The following is a 25,000-nucleotide window of genomic DNA, read 5'->3' on the forward strand; positions in this document are numbered from 1 at the left end:
ATAGGTATAACAATAAATTTCCCTAAATATACAAATTTAATTAATAACATCAATTGATAAAGAAATTAATTAAAATACATATAATAAATAAATCCCTTCAAATATGTAAATTTAATTAATACCATCAATAAATAAAGAAAATTAATTAAATAGGTATAACAATAAATTTCCCTAAATATACAAATTTAATTAATAACATCAATTGATAAAGAAATTAATTAAAATACATATAATAAATAAATCCCTTCAAATATGTAAATTTAATTAATACCATCAATAAATAAAGAAAATTAATTAAATAGGTATAACAATAAATTTCCCTAAATATACAAATTTAATTAATAACATCAATTGATAAAGAAATTAATTAAAATACATATAATAAATAAATCCCTTCAAATATGTAAATTTAATTAATACCATCAATAAATAAAGAAAATTAATTAAATAGGTATAACAATAAATTTCCCTAAATATACAAATTTAATTAATAACATCAATTGATAAAGAAATTAATTAAAATACATATAATAAATAAATCCCTTCAAATATGTAAATTTAATTAATACCATCAATAAATAAAGAAAATTAATTAAATAGGTATAACAATAAATTTCCCTAAATATACAAATTTAATTAATAACATCAATTGATAAAGAAATTAATTAAAATACATATAATAAATAAATCCCTTCAAATATGTAAATTTAATTAATACCATCAATAAATAAAGAAAATTAATTAAATAGGTATAACAATAAATTTCCCTAAATATACAAATTTAATTAATAACATCAATTGATAAAGAAATTAATTAAAATACATATAATAAATAAATCCCTTCAAATATGTAAATTTAATTAATACCATCAATAAATAAAGAAAATTAATTAAATAGGTATAACAATAAATTTCCCTAAATATACAAATTTAATTAATAACATCAATTGATAAAGAAATTAATTAAAATACATATAATAAATAAATCCCTTCAAATATGTAAATTTAATTAATACCATCAATAAATAAAGAAAATTAATTAAATAGGTATAACAATAAATTTCCCTAAATATACAAATTTAATTAATAACATCAATTGATAAAGAAATTAATTAAAATACATATAATAAATAAATCCCTTCAAATATGTAAATTTAATTAATACCATCAATAAATAAAGAAAATTAATTAAATAGGTATAACAATAAATTTATATAAATAAGCTAAATAACATAAGCTAATAGGTTCATACCCTAAAAATAGAAAATATATTAATTCTTTTATATAATTAGTAATATGCCTGATTAAAAGGATTATTTTGATGTAATATTTAATGTAAAAATTTTACTATTACTAAATATTTTTTATTTCAAAAACTTAAATTAAATTTTATTTAAATTTAAATATTAATAAATTATTGATATTTAAAATTTTTAATAATTAAATATTTTTTAATATATTTAAGTGTATTTGCACATAAAATTTTGAATTTTAAAGAATTTAAAAAAATTAAATAAATATAAAAATTTTTAAATTATATTAATTTTAAATTTTTTATTTATATATTATATTAATTTAAATTTTTTAATTATAATTTATGAAAAACTCAAATTATTTTTTAAATAATTAATAAATCTAAATTTAATTATAAATTAATTTTAATAATAAATCAATTTTTATATTAACTTTAATTTTATCTTATATACCTATTTTAACTTTATATCTTTCAAATTTTTTTTATTTATGATTAATTATAGAAACTTTAAATTTAATTTTTATTTCTATTATATGTTTTTTAAATTTTAATAAAAAAAGAGTTTTATATTTTTTAATTTCTTCAATTTCAGGATTAATAATAATTTTTTCTTTTTTAATAATTATAATAAATAAAGAAATAAATATTTATTATATAATATTTATATTTTCTATTTGAATAAAAATAGGTATTATACCAATACATTTTTGAACAAATATTATTATAAAAAATATAAATTACTTTCTTATTTTTTATTTTACAACATTTATAAAATTTATCCCAATATTAATTATTTATTATTTTTGTAATTTAAATTTTTTTTTTTTCATAACTCTATACATAACATTATTAATATCACCAATTTTTATAATATCACAAATTTCATTAAAATTAATATTTTCATATTCATCAATATTTCATTCATCATTAATAATTTTCTTAATTAATTTTAATAATGAAATTTGAATACATTATTTTTTTATATATTTATCAATTTCTTATTTACTTTTTATATTTTTGAATCATTTCAATTTTATTAATTCTACAAATTTTAAATCATTTTTATATTTCAATAAATCAAATAAATTTAAATTAACAATTTTAATTCTTTTATATTGTCAATTACCCCCAATAACTTCATTTATTATAAAAATTGACATAATACAAAGTCTAATAAAAACAGGTATATTTAAAATAACTATCTTATTTATTATAATAATATCTGTATTTTCAACATTTAACTACTTAAATTTTTTCAATTTAAACTTTTCTGACACTCAAATAAAATATACTTATATATTTAATTTTAAAAAATTAAAATTTAAATTTATTTATAATAAAATATTTTATTTATTTATTTTTTTCTCACTAATATATTTTTTTTACTAAAATTTTAATTATTTACATAATATATTTAAATTTGCAATTTAATATTTTTATTTAAATTATAAAATTTTATTAATTCATAATATCAGAATTATCTATTCATAAATAAATTTACAATTTATCCCTTAATTTCAGGCATGATATTTTTCAAAAAGATTGTAAGTTAATTAATAAACTTTAATCCTTCAAAGATTAATATATATATATAATTTTATCAATCTTAAAAATTTAAATTTTTATATTTAACATATCAAAATGATTTTATTCAACAAACCATAAATACATTGGAATATTATACTTTATCTTTGCGATATGATCAGGTATACTTGGATCATCAATAAGAATAATTATTCGAATAGAACTAAGTACACCAGGATCATGAATTAATAATGATCAACTTTATAATACTATTGTTACAGCTCATGCATTTTTAATAATTTTTTTTATAGTTATACCATTTATAGTTGGAGGATTTGGGAATTGACTAATCCCTTTAATATTAGGAACACCAGATATAGCATTTCCACGTATAAATAATTTAAGTTTTTGATTATTAATCCCATCAATTTTATTACTAATTATCAGAAGAATTTCTGGATCCGGAATAGGAACAGGTTGAACAGTTTATCCACCATTATCATTAAATACATTTCACTCATCAATATCAGTTGATTACGGAATTATTTCACTTCACATTGCAGGAATATCATCAATTCTAGGAGCAATAAATTTTATTACAACAATTTATTATTCAAAAAATATTTCATTAAATTATAATCAAATTTCATTATTTCCTTGATCAATTATTATTACAGCAATTTTATTACTTTTATCTTTACCTGTATTAGCCGGAGCTATCACAATATTATTAACTGATCGAAACTTAAATACATCATTTTTTGAACCATCAGGAGGAGGAGATCCAATTCTTTACCAACATTTATTTTGATTTTTTGGACACCCTGAAGTTTATATTTTAATTTTACCTGGATTTGGATTAATTTCACAAATTATTATAAATGAAAGAGGAAAAAAAGAAACATTTGGAAATTTAAGAATAATTTATGCTATACTAGGTATTGGATTTTTAGGATTTATCGTATGAGCACATCATATATTTACTGTAGGATTAGATGTTGACACTCGAGCATATTTTACTGCCGCAACTATAGTAATTGCCGTACCAACAGGAATTAAAGTATTCAGATGATTATCAACATTCTATAGAACTAAAATTTTCTTAAACCCATCAATTTTATGATCTTTAGGATTTATCTCATTATTTACAATTGGTGGATTATCAGGAATTATATTATCTAATTCATCAATTGATATTATTCTTCATGACACATACTATGTTATTGGTCACTTTCATTACGTTTTATCAATAGGAGCTGTCTTTGCAATTTTTTCAAGAATTATTCATTGATATCCAAATTTTACTATATTAACATTAAATAAAAAATTATTAAATATTCATTTTTTTATAATATTTATTGGAGTAAATTTAACATTTTTTCCTCAACATTTTTTAGGATTAATAAGAATACCACGACGATACTCTGATTACCCAGATGCATATTATTGTTGAAATTTAATCTCTTCAATTGGATCATTAATTTCATTTAATAGATTAATTTTTTTCATTTTTATTATACTTGAAAGTTTAATTAAACAACGATTAATTCTATTAAAATATATCTTTTCATCATTAGAATGAATTAATTTATCCTCTTCAGAACATTGTTTTAATGAATTACCTATAATTCTTTTAAAAAATTAATTTAATATGGCAGATTTAAGTGCAATGGTCTTAAACACCATAAATAAAATGTAAATTTTTATTAAAAATTGCTCATTGAAATATATATTCATTCCCAGACCCAAATTCACCATTAATAGATAATCTAATTTATTTTTATAATTTTACAATAATTATTTTAATAATAATTACTATATCTATTATTTATATAAATTTTATAATTATAGAAAATAAATTCATTAATTTAAAATTTATTAAAAATCATAACTTAGAAATAATTTGAACTATCATTCCAATAATTATACTATTAATTATTTCTATCCCATCATTAAAAATACTTTACTTTATTGATGAATTATGAAATCCAACTTTTTTTTCAATTAAATCAATTGGACATCAATGATACTGATCTTACGAATACCCAGAATTTAATAATAATTCAATTGATTCATATATAATTAATCTATTAGAATTAAACTCATTTCGGTTACTAGATGTAGATAATCGATTAATCATTCCATTTAATACCCCAATTCGTATATTAACAACATCAATAGATGTTATTCATTCATGAACAGTTCCTTCAATAGGAATTAAAATAGATGCAACTCCAGGACGAATTAATCAAATATCATTAATTTCATTACGACCAGGATTATATTTTGGACAATGTTCAGAAATTTGCGGAGCTTACCATTCATTTATACCAATTACCATTGAAAGAACAAATTTAAAAAACTTTACTAATTGAATTAATAAATTAAACTTATAAATTAAAAAGAATTAGTTAAATTAAATAACATTAAATTGTCAATTTAAAATTATTTTATAAAAATATTTTTTTATCCATTAAGTATCTTAAAAATAAAGAATTAACCTTTTAAGTTAAATATAATAAAAAAATATTCTTAATGATAATTAAAAATTCTTTTATTCCTCAAATAAGACCTATAAAATGAACTTTAATTTTAATTTTTATTATTATTTTATTTACAATCATCACAATATTAATTCATTTCATAATAAATAATTTTATTTACAAAAATAAAATAACTCAAAAAAAAATAAACTTCAAAAAAAAATGATAATAATTATTCAAAAATATTATGATAACAAATATATTCTCAATCTTTGATCCTTCAACATCTAATAATTATTCTCTAAATTGAATCATTATAATTTGACCTATTTTAATTTTTAATTGATCTTATTGATTTATCCCCTCACGATTTAATTTTAAATGAATTATATTAATAAACTTTATTTTAAATGAATTTAAAATTTTAACAAAAAAAATTAACCATTATAATTTAATTATATTTTTAAGATTATTCTATTTAATTATAAATATAAATTTAATTAGTTTAATACCTTACGTATTTACACCAACAAGACATATAAGAATTAATTTAAGTTTATCTTTAAGATTATGAATTAGATTTATAATATTTGGTTGAATTAAAAATACAAAACATATATTAATTCATCTTGTACCTATAAATACACCTTCTATATTAATAAGATTTATAGTAATAATTGAATCAATCAGAAACTTTATTCGACCATGAACCTTAGCAATTCGATTATCCGCAAATATATTAGCTGGTCACTTACTTCTATCTTTATTAGGTTCTTCAATAACAAATTTATCAATTAAATTCATTCCAATAATAATTATTATTCAAAATTTATTAATAATTTTAGAAATTTCTGTAGCATTCATTCAATCATATGTATTTACAATTTTATCATTACTTTATTTTAATGAAACAAACTAGTTAAATTTATGAAAATTAATACAATTATAAATTCAAAAAATAATCCATTTCATATAACAACAAATAGACCTTGACCATTAATTTTATCATTTAATCTAATAAATTTATTATTTAATAATATCATTAGATTTAACTTAAATTTTTCTCTTCTTAATTTATTAAATTTATTTACATTAATATTAACATCATACCAATGATGACGAGATCTAATTCGAGAAAGAACATTTCAAGGATTTCATACCCTAAATATTATAAATATAATTAAATTTAGAATAATTCTATTTATTATTTCTGAATTATTTTTCTTTATTTCATTTTTTTGAACTTTTTTACATTCATCAATTTCACCTTCAATAGAAATTGGAAATTTATGACCCCCAAAAATAATTAATATATTTAATCCATATGACATCCCATTACTAAACTCAATTATTTTAATTTATTCAGGAATAACAATCACATGAAGACATAATTTAATTAAAAATAACTATAAAAAATCATTAAAATTATTAAATATAACAATCTATTTAGGAATATATTTTTCAATACTTCAATATATTGAATATCTAGAATCTAATTTTACATTTAATGACAGAATTTTTGGGTCAATCTTTTTCATAGCTACAGGATTTCATGGAATTCATGTAATTATTGGAACTATATTTTTAATTATTTGCTCTTTACGATTAAAAAAAAATCATTTTTCAATAATTCATCATTTAAATTTTGATTTAGCATCATGATATTGACATTTTGTTGATATAATTTGATTAATTTTATACATTTTAATTTATTGATGAATATATTAAATTATATAAATAGTATAACAAAACTACATTTAATTTCCAATTAAAAAATTTAAATAAAACTTAATTTATATAATACTTTCAATATTAATTATTGTAATATTTTTAATTTTAATTCCATTATTAATTTTATCTATTAATAAATTTTTATCATTAAAAAATAATAAAGACCGAGAAAAAATAAAACCATTTGAATGCGGATTTGATCAATTAACACCCCCACAATTACCATTTTCTATTCAATTTTTTTTAATTACTTTAATATTTTTAATTTTTGATATAGAAATTATTTTAATTCTACCTATTATTAATTCATTAAATAGCTTACAAAAATTAAGAATATTTATTTTTTTAATATTTATTTTAATCCTCTTTATAAGTTTGTGATACGAATGGACATATAATTATTTAACATGAATTTAAATTATACAACTATATATAAAGTAAAATAATACAAATTAATTTCGACTTAATTATTGGATAAATTTATTCCTATATATATAAATAAAAAATTAGGATATTAGTTAATAAATTTAAATATAACATTAAAATTGCAATTTAAAATAATTTTTAAATATATCTTAATTAATTGAAACCAAAATAGAGGTAAATTAATGTTAATAATTTAAATGAATACAAAATATTCCAATTAATGAAATAAAATTCATGAACTTCTAATTCATTCTTAAATGAAAATAAAATCATTTATATTTCTAAATTTATATAGTTTATTAAAAACATTATATTTTCAGTATAAAAAAAATTTTACCTAAAAATTTATAAATATTTAAAAATTTTACAATTACAATTATATTTTCAATATAATACTCTTAATTAAGCTATTTAAATACAATAAAATTTATATAAATAAAAAAAACATAAAAATAATAAAATAATAAAATAATATATTTACAACACCAACATTTTTTTTATAAATTTTTATTAAAACATTATTTTTAATTATAAAATTTATCAAAAACTTTAAATTTATCACAAAAACTTTATCTACAGATTTATCAAATATAATTTCAAAATTAAATATCTTATTAATAAATCAAACATAAAAAATTTTTAATAAATATTCTGAATAAAATATACTTAAAATAAAATTTGATATTTTAACAAAAACTCTCTTTTTTAAAAAAATTAAACTTTTAAATTCAAAATAAAACATTAAAGATAAAAAATATATTAATAATAATACATATTTATCATTTAATGTTATTTTAAAATTTTCATAAATAAATATATTATAAAAATATTTACCATAAAAAATACTAAAACCTCCTATTAAAATAAATGAATAATTTATATATTTAGATCTTCTTTCATTTACATATAAATATCTAAAATAATTAATATAATAAATTAATACTCAATTTAATAAACGAATACTATAACTTACTGTTAATACAATTGAAATATACAAAATTATTATAATTAAAATAATTAAATTAAAATTATAAAATATTTCTATAATTAAATCTTTAGAAAAAAAACCAGTAATAAAAGGAAATCCACATAAATTTAAAATTGATAAAATAAATATAAATCTCTTTAAAGGATTAATATAAAAATTACCTCTAAAAAAACGTAAATCTTGAATACCCAAATTCATATGAATAAAACTTCCAACACTTAAAAATATTGTAGATTTAAATAAAGCATGACAAATTAAATGAAAAAATCCTAAATCAACATTTCCTAATAATAAAATACTTATTATAAAACTTAACTGACTTAAAGTTGATAAAGCAATAACTTTCTTAAAATTTATTTCAAAATTTGCTATTAAACCAGATATAAATATTGTAAAACTAAAAATTAATAATATTAAAATATTCATAAAATTTAAATCTATAAATATTTTATTATACCGAATCAATAAATAAACACCTGCAGTTACTAAAGTTGATGAATGAACCAATGAAGAAACAGGTGTTGGTGCAGTTATAGCTGCAGGTAATCAAAAAGAAAATGGAAACTGTGCACTTTTAGTTAATATCATAATTAACATAAATAATGAAATTAATTTAAAATCTTGATAAAAAAAAATATTTCAAGAACCAAAAAATGACAATATACAAATAATTAAAATTAAAGCTACATCTCCTAACCGATTACAACAAACAGTTAATATACCAGAATTATAAGAATTTTTATTTTGATAATAAATTACTAAACAATAAGAAATTAATCCTAACCCATCTCACCCTAAAATAATACCAATTATTCTTGGTCTCAAAATTATAAAACATATAGAAATCATAAAAATAAAAACTAATAATTTAAAACGTTCAATATACAAATCATTTTCTATATATTCAATACTATATAATATAACAATCCCAGTAATTAAAATAACTGTACTTAAATATATTATAGATATAAAATCAATATAAATAACAAATCTAAATTTTATAGAATTTATTTCAATAATTACTCATTCTATAAAATAAATAATTTTAAATAAATATAAATAAAATCCAAAAAAAAAAAAAAAAAAAGAAGAAAAAAATATAAATAAAAAATAAACTATAAATTTTATAATAATAATTTAAAGTAATCAATTACATCTTTGAAATCACAATTCAATATTTTTTTTTAAACTACTTAAATTTAATTAATCAAATTATAAAAATATTGATAAATTAAAAATAAATAAATTTAAAGGAATTCAATGAGATAAAACAATTAAATAATCTATTAACCTATATTTATTAATTTTACAAAAATTAAATTCACCATGTTGAGTATATCTAAATAAATTTAGTGAATAAAAAAATCTAAAAAATATTAAAATTATTAAAATAAATAAATTTAAAAAATTTCAATTAACTAAACTTATAATTAAAAAAATTTCACTAATTAAATTTAATGATAATGGAGCAGATAAATTTGAAGTACATAATAAAAATCATATTAAAGATATTCTAGGGTATAAATTTATTAATCCTTTATTTATTAATATCAATCGTCTATTTCTTAATAAATAACATAAATTTACTAAAAAAAATAACCCTGATGAACATAAACCATGAGAAATTATTATTATATAACTACCTTTAACCCCACTATTTATTAATGTTATTATCCCTCTTAATGTTAATCCTATATGAACAACTGAAGAATAAGCCACTAAAATTTTTATATCAATTTGACGTATACATAAAATACTAATTAATATTGATCCAAAAATTCTAAAATATATAATAATTTCATTAAATTCAATAAAATTTTTTATAAATATTAATATAAAACGAATTAAACCATAAATTCCTAATTTTAATAAAATTCCTGCTAAAATTATTGATCCAATAACAGGAGCCTCAACATGAGCTTTCAATAATCAAGAATGGAATATAAATATAGGAATCTTAACAAAAAATGTAAACATAAAAAATAAAAATATAAACATATTTAAATATTTAATTTTTAATATTTCAAAGTAATACATCATTAAAATATTATAAAAATAATATAAATCTAAAATAAAAATTAAAAAAGGTAAAGAAAAAAATATTGTATAAAATAATAAATAAAATGAAGCTAACTCTCGTATTTCACCTATCCCTCATTTTATAATAATAAAAAATATAAGAACTAACCTAATTTCAAATATAAAATAAAATATTAATAAATTTATTGAAGTAAAAACAAAAATTAAAGAAATTAATAATGTCAATATTAATATTTTAAAATAAAAAAAATCATTATTTTTAACATCAAAAAAAATAAAAATTAACCCAAAAATTAAAAATGTTAATGATAATAATATATAAGAATATAAATTTATTCCTAATATTTCATTAATTATCCCATTTTCTACAAATTGATTAAAACAAAGAAATGGAATTATACAAAATAATAATATTAATATTCCTAATAAATACTTACTATTAAAAAAAATTAATAAGATTATTATAAAAATTACATAAATTATCATATTAAATTTAATACTTTAACACTTTGATTCCCAAATAAAAAAATTATTCTAATTATTAAACCTAGCCCAATTAAACTCTCACAAACACCTATAATTAAAACAACTAAAAATAATCAATCATTTAAATCTAAATCTGACAATATTAAAGTTAAATGTAAAATTAAAATTAATAAAAACTCTAAACAAATTAAAATTAATAAAAATCTCTTAAATCTTAATATTATTAATAAAATTATAACAAATAATAATAATATATAATTAAATTCCCTAAAAACTTCTAAAAAAATTAATTTATAAAATAAATTTATTCAATAAATTTCAAAAAAATTATTTAAAAATAATATCTTTAATCTCCAAAATTAAAATTTTCTTTAAAACTATTTTTTGATAAATTCGATAAGCTATATAATTTAAATATAAAAATATTAATTTTGTAAATTAAAATCAGAAATTTATTTCTTATAGCTAATTGAACTATTTGTAAAAATTATCATTTTAAAAATCATTATATTACTATGAATAAAATTATATAATATCTCAAAAAATAATTTACCTCCTATAAATTTTATAATAACATTAATTTATTATACAATAACTTTAATAATAATTAACTACATTTTTATACCAAAAAAATCTTTATATTTAATAATAATTTTTATTACAATTATTAGAAGTATACTAATTATATTTATATACTTTGTCAGAATAATAAATAATTCATTTATTTCTAAAAAAAATAAAATAGATAAATATTTTCTTTTCATAAATTTTATATTTTTATTTTTATTTTCTTTAACTTTACTTTTATGCAAAAATAAAAAAATAATTATTAATTCAACTAATGAAAATGTTAATATTTACAAAATTTATGAATATCCATATACTTTAATTATTTTTTATTTAATAAGATTATTACTATTAATTTTAATTTTAACAATAAAAATTTCTATAACTAGTAAAACAAATCAATCATTACGAAAAATAAAAAATTAATCTATGAAGAATAAAATTTTTTATAAATTTATAAATATTAATCCATTAATAAAAATACTTAATTTATCACTAATTAACCTACCAACTCCAATAAGTATTAACTACTTATGAAATTTAGGATCAATTTTAGGATTATTCTTAATAATTCAAATTATTTCTGGATTATTTTTATCTTTTCATTATTGTCCAAATATAAATCTAGCCTTTAATAGAACTATTCATATTATAAAAAATATTAATCTTGGGTGATTTATACGATTAACTCATATAAATGGAGCCTCATTCTTTTTTATATCAATATTTTTACATATCGCCCGAGGAATCTACTATTTTTCATTCACACTTACAAAAGTATGATTAATTGGAATTATTATTTTATTACTATCAATAGCAACAGCATTTTTAGGATATGTGTTACCTTGAGGACAAATATCTTTTTGGGGAGCAACTGTAATTACTAATTTATTATCAGCTATCCCATACTTAGGACAAATATTAGTTCAATGAATTTGAGGTGGATTTTCAATTAATAACGCTACTTTAAATCGATTCTATTCTTTTCATTTTATTTTACCAATAATTATTTTATTATTAGTAATTCTACATTTATTTTTTTTACATTTAAGATTCTCTCATAACTCTATAGGGTTAACAAGAAAACTTTATATATTATCTTTCAACCCTTATTTTATTATTAAAGATTTATTTGGTTACATAATTATTTTAACAATTTTTTTCTTAATCACAATAAAATTTCCTTACATACTAAGTGACCCTGATAATTTTATTCTTGCAAACCCAATAATTACTCCTGAACATATTAAACCTGAATGATACTTCTTATTTGCATATGCTATTCTTCGATCCATTCCAAATAAATTAGGAGGTGTAATTTTTTTAATATTATCAATTTTAATTTTAATTATATTAACAATATCAAATAAAAATAATATAAATTCATGCAAATATTATTATTTAAATAAAATAAATTTTTGGTTATTCATTATATCATTTATTATACTAACATGACTAGGTAGACAATTAATTGAATATCCATATATTCAATTAACACAATTATTTTCAATTATTTATTTTTCTTATTTTTTTACCTCCCCAATTTTAAATTATTTTTGAGATAAACTTATTTATCATAACTAAGTTAATGAGCTTGAAATAAGCATATATTTTGAAAATATAATATAGATTTTAAATAAATCTATTAACTTTAAAAAATAATTATTAATAAAAATTCTTTAAATATAAAATTTAACAAAATATAATATAAAGAAATTAATAAAAACTTTTTTCAACATAAATCTATTAATTGATCATACCGAATTCGCGGACAAATTGAACGTATTAAAATAATGAAAAAAAAATGAATATCAACAAATAACGCAAAATTTCATCTTACAAAATCTACACCAAAAAAAATCAATACTATAATTACTCTAACAAAAACAATTCTTAAATATTCAGATATAAAAATTAATGTAAATGTACCTCTAAAATATTCAATATTAAATCCTGAAACTAATTCAGATTCACCTTCAATTAAGTCAAAAGGTGAACGATTTAATTCAACTAATATACTAATTAAAAACATTAAATAAATAGGAAATATATATATAAATATATATATATATAATTGATACTTTAAAAAATTATAAAATGAAAAATCTTCAATTAATAAAATTAAAGAAAATAAAATTAAAAATAAACTAACTTCATAAGAAACTGATTGAGCAATAGATCGAATAGAACCTAACATTGAATAATTTGAATTAGAAATTCAACCTCTAAATATTACAGGATAAACATTTAACCCAATAATTATTAACATAAATAAAATACCATAATCAAAAAAAATCATATAACAACTTATTGGGTAAATAAATCAAATTAATATAGAAAATAAAAATATTAAAATAGGTATAAATATATAAATCAAAAACTTTCTTTTTATAACTAAAAATAATTCTTTACTTAATAATTTAATTGCATCTCTAAAAGGTTGTAAAAATCCTAAAAATCCAACTTTATTTGGCCCAACCCGAAATTGAACTAAACTTAATAATTTACGTTCAAATAATGTCAAAAAAGCTATTCTAATTAAATTAAAAATTAATAAAATTATAAATATAAAAAAATCTAAAATAATTATTCTAAATTCAAATAAAATTATTATCTATTATAATACTTATTCTTATAATATTCATAAATTCTAAATTTATAACACTTTTCTGCCAAGATAATTATTAATAAATTTAAATTAACCAAAAAATAACATTTATTTAAACTTAGTCCTTTCGTACAAAAATTTAAAATTAATTTAAAGATAGAAACTGATCTGGCTTACGCCGATCTGAACTCAAATCATGTAAAATTTAAAAAGTCGAACAGACTTAATATTTAAATGTCTTCATTTAAATTTAATTTTAATTCAACATCGAGGTCATAAACATTTTTATAAATACGATCTTCCCAAAAATATTATGCTGTTATCCCTAAGGTAATTTTTTTCTAATAATTTTAAAAAAATCTCAAAAATTTTACAATAATTATTGATTAAAATATTTTAAAGTTTATTAAATTTAAACATCCTCCCAATTAAATAATAAATTAATTAAATTAAAATTAAACTTTAAATAATATTTAATAAATTAAATTATAAAATTCTATAGGGTCTTCTCGTCCCTTAAAAAAAATTAAGCATTTTTACTTAAAATTTAAATTCATAATTTATACTTGAAACAGTTTATATTTCATTAACTCATTTATACAAGACCTTAATTAAAAGCCAAATTATTATGCTACCTTTGCACAGTTATAAATACTGCAACTATTTAAAATTAAATTCATTGAGTAGAGCTTACCTTAAAATAATAATCAAAAAGAAATGTTTTTGTTAAACATTTGAATATAAATTTTGCCGAATTCTTTAAATATATATATATATATATTATATATTATAATATATTTTATTCATAAATAAATTCAATTACTAATTTAATCATTATAAATAATTTCAATTAATTCTAAAATATTATTTTATAAAAAATATATTAATAAAATTAAATTAATAATAGATAAAAATAAATTATAAAATTTTCTATATCAATAACAAATTTCATGTTTATAAATTTATAAAAATCTAAATTTTATAATTATAAATAAATTTATAGATTATCCCATAAATTTTTTATATTTAATAAATTTTTAATTATATATATATATATATATTAATATAATAAAAATAATAAAAATTAACTTAAATATATGAATTAAATTCAATTCTAAAATAACTAGATATCTAAAATTTGAATAAAATTTCATTTCTAAATAAATATTAATAAACATTTTACTACATATAAAATTATATTTATTTAGATCATTTTATTTTCGAGATTTATAAATCTATATATATAAATTAAATAACCCTGATACAAAAGGTACAAAAATAAATTTTATTTTTATAAAATTAAAATATTTCTTTCACAATACTATTTAATAAAAAATAAATTTATTCAAAAATTTTACTAAAACAATATAAAATTAAATTATTTTCTTTAAAAAATAAATATAACAAATTTAATATATATATATATATATATAATATTTAATAAAATTTTAAATTATAAAAATTAATCTTTTTATTGTAAATAAAAAATTTTTATTAAACTAAAATTTTAAAAAAGTACATTTTCCAATACACTAACTTTGTTACGACTTATTTCAATACTATTGAAATTGACGGGCGATTTGTACATTAAATAAAAAATATTTCAAATAATAAAATTTTATTTAATTTACTTTTAAATCCAATTTTATTAAAATATTAAAATTTTAAATTCAAAAATTTAATTTAATGTAATTCATATAAACCTAAAAAAAAATACATTTTGATCTGAATTCTTATATTATTAAAAATATTTTTTAATTATAAAATTTAAATCTATAATCTTAATAAACGACAATACATAACCAATTTTTTAGTATATCTTAACGTGGACTATCAAATTAATCTACAAATTCCTCTAATTTAAAGATATTTAACCGCCAAATTTTTTAATTTTAATGATCAACATTTAATTGTTAAATTACAACTTTCATATCTATAGTAGGGTATCTAATCCTAGTTTAATTTAAATATTTAATAAAAATAATATTAATAAAAATTAAATTAATTAAATTTATATATATTTCACTAATAAAACTTAATAAAAATTAATTTCATAAACAAATTATTTTAAATTTAATTAAATTAATTTATAAATAAAGTTTAACCGCAGATGCTGGCACTTATTCATCCTTTATTTAAATTAAATTCCTAATTATAACATTAATTAATAAAAAAAAATTAATTTCTAAATAAAATTATTAAAATTATTAAAATTCTAATAAATAAAAATTTTATATAATAAATTAAATTAAATAATTAATTATAATTCAAAAATCAAAAACTTTATTCTTCAATTAAAATTCATTTTAAAAAAAAAATATTTGCAATAAATCCTTTAAATTTAATTCAATCTCCCTAAATAAAATTAAATCTATTAAATTTACTACCAATAAAATTTTTTCACTGAAAATTAAAACTACCGACTAAAATTCTTTCACTTTTTATAAACGTTATTGGGTAAAATTTTTTCTTTACTTATTGATGCTATTAATTAAAATTTTTTATTTGAAAGAACTCAATCTATTAAACTTTATTCTTCAATTAAAATTCATTTTAAAAAAAAAATATTTGCAATAAATCCTTTAAATTTAATTCAATCTCCCTAAATAAAATTAAATCTATTAAATTTACTACCAATAAAATTTTTTCACTGAAAATTAAAACTACCGACTAAAATTCTTTCACTTTTTATAAACGTTATTGGGTAAAATTTTTTCTTTACTTATTGATGCTATTAATTAAAATTTTTTATTTGAAAGAACTCAATCTATTAAACTTTATTCTTCAATTAAAATTCATTTTAAAAAAAAAATATTTGCAATAAATCCTTTAAATTTAATTCAATCTCCCTAAATAAAATTAAATCTATTAAATTTACTACCAATAAAATTTTTTCACTGAAAATTAAAACTACCGACTAAAATTCTTTCACTTTTTATAAACGTTATTGGGTAAAATTTTTTCTTTACTTATTGATGCTATCAATTAAAATTTTTTATTTGAAAGAACTCAATCTATTAAACTTTATTCTTCAATTAAAATTCATTTTAAAAAAAAAATATTTGCAATAAATCCTTTAAATTTAATTCAATCTCCCTAAATAAAATTAAATCTATTAAATTTACTACCAATAAAATTTTTTCACTGAAAATTAAAACTACCGACTAAAATTCTTTCACTTTTTATAAACGTTATTGGGTAAAATTTTTTCTTTACTTATTGATGCTATCAATTAAAATTTTTTATTTGAAAGAACTCAATCTATTAAACTTTATTCTTCAATTAAAATTCATTTTAAAAAAAAAAATATTTGCAATAAATCCTTTAAATTTAATTCAATCTCCCTAAATAAAATTAAATCTATTAAATTTACTACCAATAAAATTTTTTCACTGAAAATTAAAACTACCGACTAAAATTCTTTCACTTTTTATAAACGTTATTGGGTAAAATTTTTTCTTTACTTATTGATGCTATTAATTAAAATTTTTTATTTGAAAGAACTCAATCTATTAAACTTTATTCTTCAATTAAAATTCATTTTAAAAAAAAAATATTTGCAATAAATCCTTTAAATTTAATTCAATCTCCCTAAATAAAATTAAATCTATTAAATTTACTACCAATAAAATTTTTTCACTGAAAATTAAAACTACCGACTAAAATTCTTTCACTTTTTATAAACGTTATTGGGTAAAATTTTTTCTTTACTTATTGATGCTATTAATTAAAATTTTTTATTTGAAAGAACTCAATCTATTAAACTTTATTCTTCAATTAAAATTCATTTTAAAAAAAAAATATTTGCAATAAATCCTTTAAATTTAATTCAATCTCCCTAAATAAAATTAAATCTATTAAATTTACTACCAATAAAATTTTTTCACTGAAAATTAAAACTACCGACTAAAATTCTTTCACTTTTTATAAACGTTATTGGGTAAAATTTTTTCTTTACTTATTGATGCTATCAATTAAAATTTTTTATTTGAAAGAACTCAATCTATTAAACTTTATTCTTCAATTAAAATTCATTTTAAAAAAAAAATATTTGCAATAAATCCTTTAAATTTAATTCAATCTCCCTAAATAAAATTAAATCTATTAAATTTACTACCAATAAAATTTTTTCACTGAAAATTAAAACTACCGACTAAAATTCTTTCACTTTTTATAAACGTTATTGGGTAAAATTTTTTCTTTACTTATTGATGCTATCAATTAAAATTTTTTATTTGAAAGAACTCAATCTATTAAACTTTATTCTTCAATTAAAATTCATTTTAAAAAAAAAAATATTTGCAATAAATCCTTTAAATTTAATTCAATCTCCCTAAATAAAATTAAATCTATTAAATTTACTACCAATAAAATTTTTTCACTGAAAATTAAAACTACCGACTAAAATTCTTTCACTTTTTATAAACGTTATTGGGTAAAATTTTTTCTTTACTTATTGATGCTATTAATTAAAATTTTTTATTTGAAAGAACTCAATCTATTAAACTTTATTCTTCAATTAAAATTCATTTTAAAAAAAAAATATTTGCAATAAATCCTTTAAATTTAATTCAATCTCCCTAAATAAAATTAAATCTATTAAATTTACTACCAATAAAATTTTTTCACTGAAAATTAAAACTACCGACTAAAATTCTTTCACTTTTTATAAACGTTATTGGGTAAAATTTTTTCTTTACTTATTGATGCTATTAATTAAAATTTTTTATTTGAAAGAACTCAATCTATTAAACTTTATTCTTCAATTAAAATTCATTTTAAAAAAAAAATATTTGCAATAAATCCTTTAAATTTAATTCAATCTCCCTAAATAAAATTAAATCTATTAAATTTACTACCAATAAAATTTTTTCACTGAAAATTAAAACTACCGACTAAAATTCTTTCACTTTTTATAAACGTTATTGGGTAAAATTTTTTCTTTACTTATTGATGCTATTAATTAAAATTTTTTATTTGAAAGAACTCAATCTATTAAACTTTATTCTTCAATTAAAATTCATTTTAAAAAAAAAATATTTGCAATAAATCCTTTAAATTTAATTCAATCTCCCTAAATAAAATTAAATCTATTAAATTTACTACCAATAAAATTTTTTCACTGAAAATTAAAACTACCGACTAAAATTCTTTCACTTTTTATAAACGTTATTGGGTAAAATTTTTTCTTTACTTATTGATGCTATTAATTAAAATTTTTTATTTGAAAGAACTCAATCTATTAAACTTTATTCTTCAATTAAAATTCATTTTAAAAAAAAAATATTTGCAATAAATCCTTTAAATTTAATTCAATCTCCCTAAATAAAATTAAATCTATTAAATTTACTACCAATAAAATTTTTTCACTGAAAATTAAAACTACCGACTAAAATTCTTTCACTTTTTATAAACGTTATTGGGTAAAATTTTTTCTTTACTTATTGATGCTATTAATTAAAATTTTTTATTTGAAAGAACTCAATCTATTAAACTTTATTCTTCAATTAAAATTCATTTTAAAAAAAAAATATTTGCAATAAATCCTTTAAATTTAATTCAATCTCCCTAAATAAAATTAAATCTATTAAATTTACTACCAATAAAATTTTTTCACTGAAAATTAAAACTACCGACTAAAATTCTTTCACTTTTTATAAACGTTATTGGGTAAAATTTTTTCTTTACTTATTGATGCTATCAATTAAAATTTTTTATTTGAAAGAACTCAATCTATTAAACTTTATTCTTCAATTAAAATTCATTTTAAAAAAAAAATATTTGCAATAAATCCTTTAAATTTAATTCAATCTCCCTAAATAAAATTAAATCTATTAAATTTACTACCAATAAAATTTTTTCACTGAAAATTAAAACTACCGACTAAAATTCTTTCACTTTTTATAAACGTTATTGGGTAAAATTTTTTCTTTACTTATTGATGCTATTAATTAAAATTTTTTATTTGAAAGAACTCAATCTATTAAACTTTATTCTTCAATTAAAATTCATTTTAAAAAAAAAATATTTGCAATAAATCCTTTAAATTTAATTCAATCTCCCTAAATAAAATTAAATCTATTAAATTTACTACCAATAAAATTTTTTCACTGAAAATTAAAACTACCGACTAAAATTCTTTCACTTTTTATAAACGTTATTGGGTAAAATTTTTTCTTTACTTATTGATGCTATTAATTAAAATTTTTTATTTGAAAGAACTCAATCTATTAAACTTTATTCTTCAATTAAAATTCATTTTAAAAAAAAAATATTTGCAATAAATCCTTTAAATTTAATTCAATCTCCCTAAATAAAATTAAATCTATTAAATTTACTACCAATAAAATTTTTTCACTGAAAATTAAAACTACCGACTAAAATTCTTTCACTTTTTATAAACGTTATTGGGTAAAATTTTTTCTTTACTTATTGATGCTATTAATTAAAATTTTTTATTTGAAAGAACTCAATCTATTAAACTTTATTCTTCAATTAAAATTCATTTTAAAAAAAAAATATTTGCAATAAATCCTTTAAATTTAATTCAATCTCCCTAAATAAAATTAAATCTATTAAATTTACTACCAATAAAATTTTTTCACTGAAAATTAAAACTACCGACTAAAATTCTTTCACTTTTTATAAACGTTATTGGGTAAAATTTTTTCTTTACTTATTGATGCTATTAATTAAAATTTTTTATTTGAAAGAACTCAATCTATTAAACTTTATTCTTCAATTAAAATTCATTTTAAAAAAAAAAATATTTGCAATAAATCCTTTAAATTTAATTCAATCTCCCTAAATAAAATTAAATCTATTAAATTTACTACCAATAAAATTTTTTCACTGAAAATTAAAACTACCGACTAAAATTCTTTCACTTTTTATAAACGTTATTGGGTAAAATTTTTTCTTTACTTATTGATGCTATCAATTAAAATTTTTTATTTGAAAGAACTCAATCTATTAAACTTTATTCTTCAATTAAAATTCATTTTAAAAAAAAAATATTTGCAATAAATCCTTTAAATTTAATTCAATCTCCCTAAATAAAATTAAATCTATTAAATTTACTACCAATAAAATTTTTTCACTGAAAATTAAAACTACCGACTAAAATTCTTTCACTTTTTATAAACGTTATTGGGTAAAATTTTTTCTTTACTTATTGATGCTATTAATTAAAATTTTTTATTTGAAAGAACTCAATCTATTAAACTTTATTCTTCAATTAAAATTCATTTTAAAAAAAAAATATTTGCAATAAATCCTTTAAATTTAATTCAATCTCCCTAAATAAAATTAAATCTATTAAATTTACTACCAATAAAATTTTTTCACTGAAAATTAAAACTACCGACTAAAATTCTTTCACTTTTTATAAACGTTATTGGGTAAAATTTTTTCTTTACTTATTGATGCTATTAATTAAAATTTTTTATTTGAAAGAACTCAATCTATTAAACTTTATTCTTCAATTAAAATTCATTTTAAAAAAAAAATATTTGCAATAAATCCTTTAAATTTAATTCAATCTCCCTAAATAAAATTAAATCTATTAAATTTACTACCAATAAAATTTTTTCACTGAAAATTAAAACTACCGACTAAAATTCTTTCACTTTTTATAAACGTTATTGGGTAAAATTTTTTCTTTACTTATTGATGCTATTAATTAAAATTTTTTATTTGAAAGAACTCAATCTATTAAACTTTATTCTTCAATTAAAATTCATTTTAAAAAAAAAAATATTTGCAATAAATCCTTTAAATTTAATTCAATCTCCCTAAATAAAATTAAATCTATTAAATTTACTACCAATAAAATTTTTTCACTGAAAATTAAAACTACCGACTAAAATTCTTTCACTTTTTATAAACGTTATTGGGTAAAATTTTTTCTTTACTTATTGATGCTATCAATTAAAATTTTTTATTTGAAAGAACTCAATCTATTAAACTTTATTCTTCAATTAAAATTCATTTTAAAAAAAAAATATTTGCAATAAATCCTTTAAATTTAATTCAATCTCCCTAAATAAAATTAAATCTATTAAATTTACTACCAATAAAATTTTTTCACTGAAAATTAAAACTACCGACTAAAATTCTTTCACTTTTTATAAACGTTATTGGGTAAAATTTTTTCTTTACTTATTGATGCTATCAATTAAAATTTTTTATTTGAAAGAACTCAATCTATTAAACTTTATTCTTCAATTAAAATTCATTTTATTCTATATATATATATATATATACATATATTTCTAACAATATTTTATACTAAAATAAATAAATATAAAAAATAATTAAATTAATTAAATTTTCTATAAATAAAATATTGAAATTATCAAATACTAATAAAAAAATTAAAATTAAAAATTAATACGTAAAATAATTATATTAAATAAATGTAGCCCCTCCTAAAAATAAATAAATATCAATTATTTTAAAATAAATTTCTTATAAATTCAAATTAATCTTATTAAATAGATTAATCCAGCCTATTCCTATAAATTAATTAAAAAATAAATAAAAATATTAAATTAAATTAAAAAAAACAAATAAATCAGATTAATCAAAATTAATAAAAATTAACCAATTAAATATAAATAAATAAATATAGATTAAATAAATTATTTTTTAATAAAATTTTTAAAATTAAATAAATAATTATATATTATTAACCAAATATTTGATATATTAATAGGATACATATGATCATTTGTGTGATTATTAATAAATCTAAATATGAATATATAAATCTTAGATGAACGTGATACCTCCTAATGTTTCCACTGGTTTATTAATAAATTTAAATCATATCCAATAAATTATTACAAATAAAATTAAAAATTTTACAATAAATTGATAATTATATTATTTCTTTTTTTTATTTTAAAATTCATAAATAAAATATTAAAAAAAAAATATTTTATACTAAAATAAATAAATATAAAAAATAATTAAATTAATTAAATTTTCTATAAATAAAATATTGAAATTATCAAATACTAATAAAAAAATTAAAATTAAAAATTAATACGTAAAATAATTATATTAAATAAATGTAGCCCCTCCTAAAAATAAATAAATATCAATTATTTTAAAATAAATTTCTTATAAATTCAAATTAATCTTATTAAATAGATTAATCCAGCCTATTCCTATAAATTAATTAAAAAATAAATAAAAATATTAAATTAAATTAAAAAAAAACAAATAAATCAGATTAATCAAAATTAATAAAAATTAACCAATTAAATATAAATAAATAAATATAGATTAAATAAATTATTTTTTAATAAAATTTTTAAAATTAAATAAATAATTATATATTATTAACCAAATATTTGATATATTAATAGGATACATATGATCATTTGTGTGATTATTAATAAATCTAAATATGAATATATAAATCTTAGATGAACGTGATACCTCCTAATGTTTCCACTGGTTTATTAATAAATTTAAATCATATCCAATAAATTATTACAAATAAAATTAAAAATTTTACAATAAATTGATAATTATATTATTTCTTTTTTTTATTTTAAAATTCATAAATAAAATATTAAAAAAAAAATATTTTATACTAAAATAAATAAATATAAAAAATAATTAAATTAATTAAATTTTCTATAAATAAAATATTGAAATTATCAAATACTAATAAAAAAATTAAAATTAAAAATTAATACGTAAAATAATTATATTAAATAAATATAGCCCCTCCTAAAAATAAATAAATATCAATTATTTTAAAATAAATTTCTTATAAATTCAAATTAATCTTATTAAATAGATTAATCCAGCCTATTCCTATAAATTAATTAAAAAATAAATAAAAATATTAAATTAAATTAAAAAAAAACAAATAAATCAGATTAATCAAAATTAATAAAAATTAACCAATTAAATATAAATAAATAAATATAGATTAAATAAATTATTTTTTAATAAAATTTTTAAAATTAAATAAATAATTATATATTATTAACCAAATATTTGATATATTAATAGGATACATATGATCATTTGTGTGATTATTAATAAATCTAAATATGAATATATAAATCTTAGATGAACGTGATACCTCCTAATGTTTCCACTGGTTTATTAATAAATTTAAATCATATCCAATAAATTATTACAAATAAAATTAAAAATTTTACAATAAATTGATAATTATATTATTTCTTTTTTTTATTTTAAAATTCATAAATAAAATATTAAAAAAAAAATATTTTATACTAAAATAAATAAATATAAAAAATAATTAAATTAATTAAATTTTCTATAAATAAAATATTGAAATTATCAAATACTAATAAAAAAATTAAAATTAAAAATTAATACGTAAAATAATTATATTAAATAAATGTAGCCCCTCCTAAAAATAAATAAATATCAATTATTTTAAAATAAATTTCTTATAAATTCAAATTAATCTTATTAAATAGATTAATCCAGCCTATTCCTATAAATTAATTAAAAAATAAATAAAAATATTAAATTAAATTAAAAAAAAACAAATAAATCAGATTAATCAAAATTAATAAAAATTAACCAATTAAATATAAATAAATAAATATAGATTAAATAAATTATTTTTTAATAAAATTTTTAAAATTAAATAAATAATTATATATTATTAACCAAATATTTGATATATTAATAGGATACATATGATCATTTGTGTGATTATTAATAAATCTAAATATGAATATATAAATCTTAGATGAACGTGATACCTCCTAATGTTTCCACTGGTTTATTAATAAATTTAAATCATATCCAATAAATTATTACAAATAAAATTAAAAATTTTACAATAAATTGATAATTATATTATTTCTTTTTTTTATTTTAAAATTCATAAA

The 25,000-nt window shown here is 15.8% G+C and overlaps 4 pseudogenes; all 4 read left to right on the forward strand.

Annotated features, from left to right (window-relative positions):
- The first annotated feature begins 2,900 nt into the window (after window positions 1-2,900).
- On the forward strand, window positions 2,901-13,084 carry LOC143175538 (cytochrome c oxidase subunit 1 pseudogene; annotated as a pseudogene).
- On the forward strand, window positions 4,507-13,084 carry LOC143175539 (cytochrome c oxidase subunit 2 pseudogene; annotated as a pseudogene).
- LOC143175540 (cytochrome c oxidase subunit 3-like) lies at window positions 6,262-13,084 on the forward strand (annotated as a pseudogene).
- LOC143175530 (cytochrome b pseudogene) lies at window positions 11,930-15,012 on the forward strand (annotated as a pseudogene).
- The last annotated feature ends 9,988 nt before the right edge of the window (window positions 15,013-25,000 follow it).

The sequence above is a fragment of the Nomia melanderi genome, unplaced genomic scaffold, assembly GCF_051020985.1.
Source record: "Nomia melanderi isolate GNS246 unplaced genomic scaffold, iyNomMela1 scaffold0105, whole genome shotgun sequence".
Lineage (NCBI taxonomy): Eukaryota > Metazoa > Arthropoda > Insecta > Hymenoptera > Halictidae > Nomia > Nomia melanderi.